This window comes from Myotis lucifugus, unplaced genomic scaffold (genome assembly GCF_000147115.1).
Source record: "Myotis lucifugus unplaced genomic scaffold, Myoluc2.0 scaffold_4, whole genome shotgun sequence".
Taxonomy (NCBI): Eukaryota; Metazoa; Chordata; class Mammalia; order Chiroptera; family Vespertilionidae; genus Myotis; species Myotis lucifugus.
The window spans coordinates 4,480,414-4,490,016 of record NW_005871052.1 but is presented as its reverse complement, the minus strand read 5'-3'; the positions used below and the strand labels follow the sequence as shown (position 1 = coordinate 4,490,016).

The 9,603-nt window shown below is 36.0% G+C and overlaps 1 pseudogene; it reads right to left on the bottom strand.

Moving 5' to 3' along the window:
- Positions 1-315: 315 nt before the first annotated feature.
- On the bottom strand, positions 316-834 carry LOC102440233 (annotated as a pseudogene).
- Between the last annotated feature and the right edge of the window lie 8,769 nt (positions 835-9,603).

The following is a 9,603-nucleotide window of genomic DNA, read 5'->3' as shown; positions in this document are numbered from 1 at the left end:
AATAATTTCCAATTTGTTCCTGAGTTCTATTGTCTCAATTTCTGAATTTTTTTTTTTGTTTTTTTTGTTTTTGGATATGACCTTTATTGAGCTTATCCACCAGAGTGGAAATAATGTCTGTACAAAACCAAATGTTTGTTACTATAACTTCTGCATCACAATTAAAATCCAAACAGTTTTTTAAAAACAGTCAACTCAATCAAAACCCACTACTTCAGAATCAATAGCTTCTTTGAAGCCACATTAACACTTAAATATGGTTATGACTCGAATGCAGAAATTTGGTTGGTTGGAAAACTAAACTTCCAACTTGCTCAAATAGAATTACAAAAAGGCAAAATTGTGTTTTTCACAGAGATACAGTCCACTGGAATCACCAACACTGGACAGCTGTTAGAGTATTTAGAGTCCTGAGATAATAAGAAATCCAGGCATCCTTTAGACAGTCATCTGTTGTCCTTTCTTCCCAATCAGAGATTTGTGGATGTGTGGAATAACACCACCACCAGCAATTGTACCCTTGATGAGAGAATCCAATTCTTCATCTCCATGAATAGCAAGTTGCAAATGACGAGGGGCAATACGCTTTACCTTTAAGTCTTTTGATGCATTGCCTGCCAATTCAAGTACCTCTGCGGTGAGATACTCCAGAATGGCTGCGCTGTACACAGCAGCGGTCGCGCCTACACGTCCATAGCTGGTCGTCCTAGATTTCAGGTGTCGATGAACACGGCCCACCGGAAACAGCAAGCCGGCTCTCTGAGAGCGGGAAATTGCCTTTGTCTTGGCCTTTCCGGAGTCTTTCTCAGCCTTACCGCCGACCATGTCGATTTCTGCTGAAGCTCAAGCGAGCAGGGGAGAGAAAGGAGGAGCCAGACACCCTGCCAGATCCCAGCACCGACTCCCTCGTTCCTGAGTTCTATTGTCTCAATTTCTGAATTTTTATTTCTATTTATGTTGTTCCTTAATATTTCCTATAAGTTTATTAATTTATTTTAGTTAATTTTGAGATATTAGTTTATAATTTTCATCTGCATTTCGGGCATGTCTTTCTGGCATATATTTTTTACCTTTTGATTGTTATTCAGTTCCTCTCTCTCTCTCTCTCTCGTCTCCCTCATCCATCACAATTTTTTTTATAGATTCCATTACAATACTCTTCTTTGGTTCATTGTAACATAGCTTTGGGTACAGAAGGTGAGTTAAGAAAGCTTTTTTAGCTTAATGGCTCTAGATCTCCTTATGTTGTTTTCACAAAGTGTTAAAAAATATATATGTATTTCCTTCTGATAGTTCCTGATTTTGTTTCCCAACCCCATGTTTATCTGGATATTTTTTTTCACTTGCTCAATTTTAGAATTCTATTCTTGGCAGGTTTTTACTCAATATGAGGCTTTTCATAAAAGGAAGTTTCAGATAGTTATTTTCAAGAATTCGCCAGGCACAGAGTGTTCCAACCCCTTCAACATTTCTTTGGATCCCTTTACTCATCTGCCAATTGAAAACATTTCTAGGCTCAGCTTCTATTCTCAAATTGGTCTAGTGCAATTTCCAGTAACTATTGGCCCTTTTGGAGCTTTCATATTTTCGTATCTGTTTAGATGTTTTGTTACTTCCCTCCTCACAGATGCTTGTGCCATATGCATCTCTGTACCCATAGGTTATTTGTTCCCCCAACTTGAATTTTAGGATTTGTGGGTAATACCTTACTCTCTAGTTTTGTTTTAGACATTACCTGTATGTTATTTGGTTTGTTTACCATTCTAATTGTTCTGTCTATTTTTATGGGTGATTTTAGCAAATGATTAAAAACTTTGCTGCTGGTGCCATTGTCCTCCCAGAATCACTCAAACACTTTAATTTTTTATATAAAACTAGAGGCCTGATGCACAAAATTCGTGCAAGGGCCTCGGCCCCTGCCACCACCAAGGCCGGGGGCCTCTGCTGCCTCTGCCTGGGCCTCCTCTGTCTCGGCCTCTGCCTGCTGAGGTGGCTGGGGGCCTCTGCCAGCTCTGCTGCCTCTGCATCCTCTGCCCCAACCCCAGCCTGCCGCATCTTTGTCTGGAAGGATGTCTGGACTAATTAGCATATTATGCTTTTATTATTATAGATTTTATGATAAGTTAATTTTGTTTGGGTAAAACAGGTTTAAAATACTCAGGGAAATGGAAACAAACAAAAGGCAGGATAAAGTCATCTTTGAAGAAAAAACAAATGTTGTAACAAATAAAGAGGAACTTAACAAGTGGCATTTATTATAAAATGTATAAACTTTGCCAATTATATTCCTCTTAGCAAGTAATTCCTCCTATAGGTGTTTCATTTTGTGTCCATATCTCTGTTTCTGAGGCATATTCTATTCTGTTTTAAAGTATTACTTTAATTAATACCTTTTGCAGCTAATTTTAATTGCATCTACAATATTTATTCTATATATGAATAGTCTAAGTTTTAGTGTAATTATATTAACTTTATTGCTCTTCTTTCCATAAAATTGCCTCAGTATTTTTAGTGTAGAATAATACAAGTATGGATAAAATATATATGCTTACAATGTAATTTTCAATAGGACATTTAATAAATATATTAAGGACATAAGTTTTAGATTACTGTGTTGAGATCTTGGGGCTATCCATATAATTGTGAAAAATAGACCTTTCTTACTCTGAGTGCTATCTTCTTGGAGACTTTGGACTAGTAATTTAGTTGTCATGGTTTTCTTATGTTAAAAATAGAATCAATATAATTTTATTTAATCTTAGAAACAATTAAAAAGTAATTCAGTTTTACTTTTATTAACAAAGCCAATATAAACACTTGGTGATAGCTGAAACCGGTTTGGCTCAGTGGATAGAGCGTTGGCCTGCGGACTCAAAGATCCCAGGTTCGATTCCGGTCAAGGGCATGTGCCTTGGTTGCAGGCATATCCCCAGTGGGAGATGTGCAGAAGGCAGCTGATCGATGTTTCTCTCTCATCAATGTTTCTAACTCTCTATCTCTCTCCCTTCCTCTCTGTAAAAAATCAATAAAATATATTTTTAAAAAATAAACACTTGGTGATAAAACTGAAGAGAAAAAATGTGAGTAAAAATTTAATCAGAAGAGGTACAGATAGTTTTTTTAATAAGTGTATTAGTTTGATTAGCCTCCCCATTTCTTTATATTAGCCAGAATTTCATTGTTAACATTATAAAAGTTTTTATAACTCCTTGTTTCTTTGCTCTAATAATATAACTAACTTTAGTCCCTTTCACTAAGAACTTGGTTTTAAATAAATTGCTTTTCTGTTTTTGGTTTATTCAATTATGCAATTTATATTGCATTGTGAACAGTTTCCCAGAAAGAAAATATTTATTGAGCCTTCATTTATGCCTAGCACTTATGGAATTACCAAAAAAAAAAAAAGTCCTCACCAAGGTGTTGAGCAGTATCACAATTCTGGATGCAGACCGATTTTTCGGAGACCCTGGGATGTTTCTCCTCATGTCCCTTACTTCTTCATCTCCTCCAAATATTTCTCACCTCATATTGGATGATTTCTAAAATGACAGAATGAAAATGTTCCTAGAAAAGAGAGTTCATTACCTCAAATTCACACTCAGTGTTGTATCGATAGACCTTCCTGATTGTGGCCAAGTTAAGTGCAAGTGTCATGAGATTAATTGGGAAGAAATACGATATGAAGTTAGACCTTCCCACTAGGCAGAGGTAGGTACTTGGATCAGATTCAACCTTAAGCATTGGAGAGAAGTTCTACATGGCATACAAGCACCAGACCTGAGTGGCATGGCAACAGGTAGTCATTTACACAAATAGCATAAGAAGGTCTAATGGGATGAAATGGCAGGCTTCCCAAAGTCAGTAAGAGTACAAGTCCATTAAATTAAGGAGCAGTTGTCATTCAGAACACAAACAGATTTAGTTTATCATCAGGAAATGAGTCACCCAATAACAAGGCAGACTTGAGATTTTGTAAAGATTACCAAGATTTCTTAGCAGGGAACAAGGTAGACATTCAGTTACCAAATCTGGGAAAAGGTGGAAATGGGTCTTGGGAATAATGCAGGAACCCAAATGGAAGATAAAATACAGGGAACACAGAGTCCCATGTCTATAATGGCTAGGCAAGTAACACAAGTGTGTAGATGAGGTCAAGCTTATGATGCTAGTTCACAGGGAACTAGAAATTGAAAGTCTTATATAAAGACATTTACATTTAAAAAATTTTTAAATTGCTGAACCAACATAATATAGATCTGCTGGCAAAATATAGCTTGCAGGCTACAAGTTTATGGACCCTTGGTAAATGACTAATATCACAGGTGTTCCTTTAAAGAAAGCTTTGATGGCAATTGGAAGAGAACCCAGTAATGAGCACTGGGTAATCAAAAGGACAGAAAAAGAAGAAGCTGGAACACAAGTTTCACCAACTTCACAAATTTGCCTTAGGCCAACCATTGCATTAAGGAACTTAGTCTAGGTCTGGAAATAAAATATACACAGAAACAATGATAGAATTATTTGCAAAGCAGCATATCAGCAAGTGCAAATTAATTGATGCGGATGGAATGTTGAAAAAAATATATATATATATATTTTCAGAGTTCGGTGGGATTAGTTTGATAAACTATGTACAGGGGGTGAATTTTGAGGCCAGTTTTCAAGGAAATAATAAGCACACTGAAAGAAATGTTGATAGAGAATTGGTAGTAAGAAAAGTAACTTATTTAAAGACACAGAAAAAGAAACATATTTTGAAGTAGAGTCTTGAATATGGAGTCAAAACCTGGGTAAGTCAGTGTCCCTCTCTAAGTGTCTATTCTCCATCTGGAGTTCTACCAAACTGTGAATCATAAATAAACATTTCTACAAGGACCATGTAGCTAAATGAGTGAAGGACAGGTAGGGACCTATGTAACTAAAGCATCTATGCCGTGTTTACACAGTCAGAAATAACTGAGCAACAGTTCTTTGTGACCCAGTGGCTATGAAGATTCAATATTCTATTTTTTCTAGAAAAACCAACAATTCCATTTTTATGTGAAATCTTTCAATTTTTAATTAGTGACAAAGGATTTACACTAAAACAGCATGAAGGCCATATAAAATATTTCTGCAGACCATATTCTGCCTGTCAGATACTAGTTTGCAGTCTCTGAATTGGTAGACCCCAAGGTTCATTCCAGCCATTTTTGTTTATGGATTTTTTACATTAAAGTTTAGATTCAATAAAATGGGAGGAAATACCATATTTTTGGGCATTGTCACATGGTAAAATGGCTAAAAAGTATGTATGTTTGAATTGGACAGCCTGGTTTTGCCTAAGAAGTGTATTATCTTGAGCAAATTACATAACCTTTCTGTACTTCAGTTTCACCTTCTATAAAATAGTAATAAAACAGTAATTATATTATACTGTTGTGAAGATTGAAATGTTACATGTAAACCACTTAAAAGAGTACCTGGCTCATAATAAGTATTTAGTATTTAGCTATTATTAACATGAAAAAAGCATCTGTGATCAACTATTTTGCCAACTGAATGTAAGATGAATGAAAGACAGGGAGATAAGCTAGGAGGCTTACTAAGGTGAATGATGGCTATAAAAATGGAAGTAAAATACCAGATATGAGAGACATTATAAAAAGGGAATAGACTGTCAAACCTCAGAGGGAAGGCAGGGGAGGGTGTGAGTTTGTGGGGGAGATCAATCAATGAACTCATATATGCATAACCCATAGACACAGACAATAGGGTGGTGAAGGCCTGAAGGGGAGAAGAGGAGAGAGCAATGGGGGGAAAGGAGGTCATATGTAATACTTTCAACAATAAAGATAAATAAATAAATAAATAAATAAATAAAGGCTGACATGTGTCAGGTACCCTAAAGTACTTTGCATGTATTAACTCTGTTATTTCCAAAACAACTCTATGAACTTAAATTATGATTATTATATCCATTTACAGATGAAAACTATGAGGGTGCATGAAGGTAACTTTCTGAAGGTAACAAAAATAAATGGTACAGTTGAGTTTTGAACCTTACAAAAAAGGGGGGAGATATGTTAAGATTTGATGATTGAATGTATGGATGTTACATAGTTTTAAATTCTAAGCAGTTTCACTTTTCATAGTTGATGTGTTTTTTGTTATTTGGGGGGAATTTATTTACCTTGAAATTGGTGTCTTTGTGTCTGACATGCCTTTTGTTAATGAAAAAGTGCTTCTGAAATTTAATCGGTCTTTTTTAAAAGGCCACTTCGAATGCAAAACTAAAATAAAACAAAAACAGAACCAGGATTAGGTTTAATTATCATGTTTTCATTATAAACGAGGCTCCTATTGTCATTAAATTTCAGGCTAATTTTAACAAATGAAGATTGTTTTATTTAGACTATTACACTTATATATGCATGATAAAACTGTTGAATTTCATGACTGATGTAATAGATCTCATATTACCTGCCAGATGTTACTATGTCTTTTCAATATTTAATAGGACTATACTACCCACAACCCTGCTCAATTTTCTTGTTGATTTGATCTTCCTGCCCTTGGACTCTTTCTCCATTGGGAACAGATCCTTATTTTGTTTACTCAGAGACATGTCCCTGACCTTCTCTTCTTTGACCATCACTCTGTGGATCAGTTCTAATTTCTCTCTTTTAATGTTCTTTTCGTCTTCAGCTTTGTTTATGCACCTAGTCCCATGACCACTGTACACATGTCAACTTGAACCTATAATTTACGGAATACAACTTTTATTTAAACTCATGTTGACTACTAACACAAAAACTATGATACAAGAATAACTAAGTGTAAAGATATGATTTTAAGAAAGGTAACATCAAGGCAAGGAATGAGGGAGAGAGTAAAAGGGCTAATCTTAGGAAGAAAGAAAGAGATATTAAAGACAGGCACACAGAGATTGAAACTCATGAAGGATGACTAGAAGTAGAGGGAGAGACAATAGTAATGTTTTCTTTTCTTACATAACTTGCATTATAATTTGTGATGATGTTAAACTGAATGCTCTCTGAAAATAGGGACCCTGTCTTGGACATCTTTGTGTCTCTTAGATTTCCTAGCAATTTATAGTGCAAAAAATAGTGCTTAGTAAATGTTTGGCAAATAAATGAAAACCTTGGCCCTGGCCAGGTAACGCTGATAGAGTATCATCCCGATATGCCAAGGTTGCAGGTTAGCTATACCCTGTCAGGGTACATATACTAATCAACCAACGAATGCATACATAAGTGGAATAACAAATCTCTCTCTCTCTTTCTCTCTCTCTCAATACATTTTAAAAAGTGTATTTTAAATAAATGAAAAACTCAAAGTTTCTGCTCTTATACTTCTCTTGGTGGCAAAACTTACCCATTGGAAGGAGTTTTAGCACAACTCTATTTTAGTTGATCATAAAATAAAGTACTATTTATTAAGTAATTATTAAGTAACAACTGTGGAGTAAGAACTTCACAATTATTTTTTATTTTTTTAAAAATATATTTTATTGATTTTTTACAGAGAGGAAGGGAGAGAAATAGAGAGTTAGAAACATCGATGAGAGAGAAGCATCGATCAGCTGCCTCCTGCACACCCCCTACTGGGGATGTGCCCACAACCAAGGTACATGCCCTTGACCGGAATCGAACCTGGGACCTTTCAGTCCGCAGGCCGACGCTCTATCCACTGAGCCAAACCGGTTCGGCAACACAATTATTATCTCATTTAATTATTTCTTTTTCCTTTTTATTTAACTTATTGGGAAGACATTGGTTAACAAAATTATACAGGTTTCATGTACACAATTCTAAAACACATCATTTGTACACTGTATTGTATGTTCACAACCCCTACCATATGATTTCACTCATATTTGGAATCTATTGAACAAAATGAACAAGCAAAATAGAGACAGACTCATTTAATTCTTTTTTGAAATTATATTTAAAATTTTTGTACACCCCAGTGACCAGAAATCACATAACCTAATATGTGATCATCCCAATAAATCCCACACCCTCCAGCATCATGCCTAGTTATTAGAATTATACCCTATGTTGTACTTTACGTCCCCATAACCATTCTATAGCAACCAATTTGTACTTCTTAATGCCTTCACCTTTTTCACCCATCCTCACCCCTCTCCTATCTGGCAACCAACAAAAAGTTTTCTGTATCTATGAATCTGTTTCTGCTCTGCTTGTTCGTTTTGTTTGTAGATTCAATTGTTGATAGCTATGTATCTATTACCATTTATTGTTAATATTATTGATTTTTCTTCTTCTTAAATAAGACCCTTTAACATTTCATATAATATTGGTTTGGTTGTGGTAAACTCCTTTAGCGTTTTCTTGTCTGTGAAACTATCTGTCTTTCAATTCTAAGTTATAGCTTTGCAGGGCAGTGTATTTTGGTTGTAGGTCCTTGCTTTTTATCACTTTGACTATTTCTTGCCACTCCCTTCTGGCCTACAAAGTTTCTGTTGATAAATCAGCTGTCTTATGGGAACTCCCTTGTAGGTAACTAACTGCTTTTGTCTTGCTGCTTTTAAGATTCTCTCTTTACCTTTAACCTTTTGTATTTTAATTATAATGTGTCTTGGTGTTGGACCCTTTGAGTTCATCTTGTTTGGGACTCTCTGCACTTCTTGGTCTTGTATGTCTGCTCCCTTCAGAAGTTAGGAATGTTTTCTGTCATTATTTTTCAGATAAAATTTCAATTTCTTGCTCTTTCTCGTATCCTTCCAGCACCCCCAAGATTGAATGTTGGTACACTTGAAGTTATCCCAGAGGCTCCTATCACTATCTTAATTTTTTTAAAATTTTTTTAGTTTTGCTCTTTTGATTGGGTGTTTTTTACTTTTTTTAAAGCAAGTAATAGTATTTACTATTAGATTTAGTTCCCTCTGATAAAATAGAATACAATGATATCTATAACATAGGAGGAAATTTACAATGAGACATATCAACTCAGGCAGCTGAAAGATAAATACATGTGACCAATAGCATTTAATATGCAGCAACTCACGGGGAAACAAAAGGGACATGGTGATCTCACCAGGATTCCATCAAAAAGAAAAGTAGAAATATTTTTCCTACAGAATATAAAGGCTCCTCAAGGCTTGAGATATCAGTCTTCCAGCAGAGGAGGTGACAGAGGGAGGAGTTACAGCCTTTTCAGAATTCAATCATGAGCATTAAACCTATAGATTTATTCTCATTTCCAAATAATGCTTGGCTCTCCTAGAAGAGTCAACATATATGAAGTGTCTAAGATGAAATTTACACTTTGGAAATATAGTGCTCCGGGAAACCCAGAATTCACCACCTGAGTCTTGGTTTTCAAAGTGCTTTGTGAAGACAATTCTGACCACTTAGTCACATAGTGTCTCTCAAAGAGGCCCTGCTGGTCCTCTGGGAGAATCCAGAAGGAGCAGAGCTCTGCTGTGGCTCCTACGTCTGCATATGCTGAATGGGGCCCAGTGCCCTCAGCTGAGCCCTAACCATCCACTGGCAGCTCCAGCCGTCTCCTGCCCAGGGAAGAGGCACAGGCTCCCAGGGCACCCTCCTAGGAAGGGCTCTGGGCTTCTCCTCCATC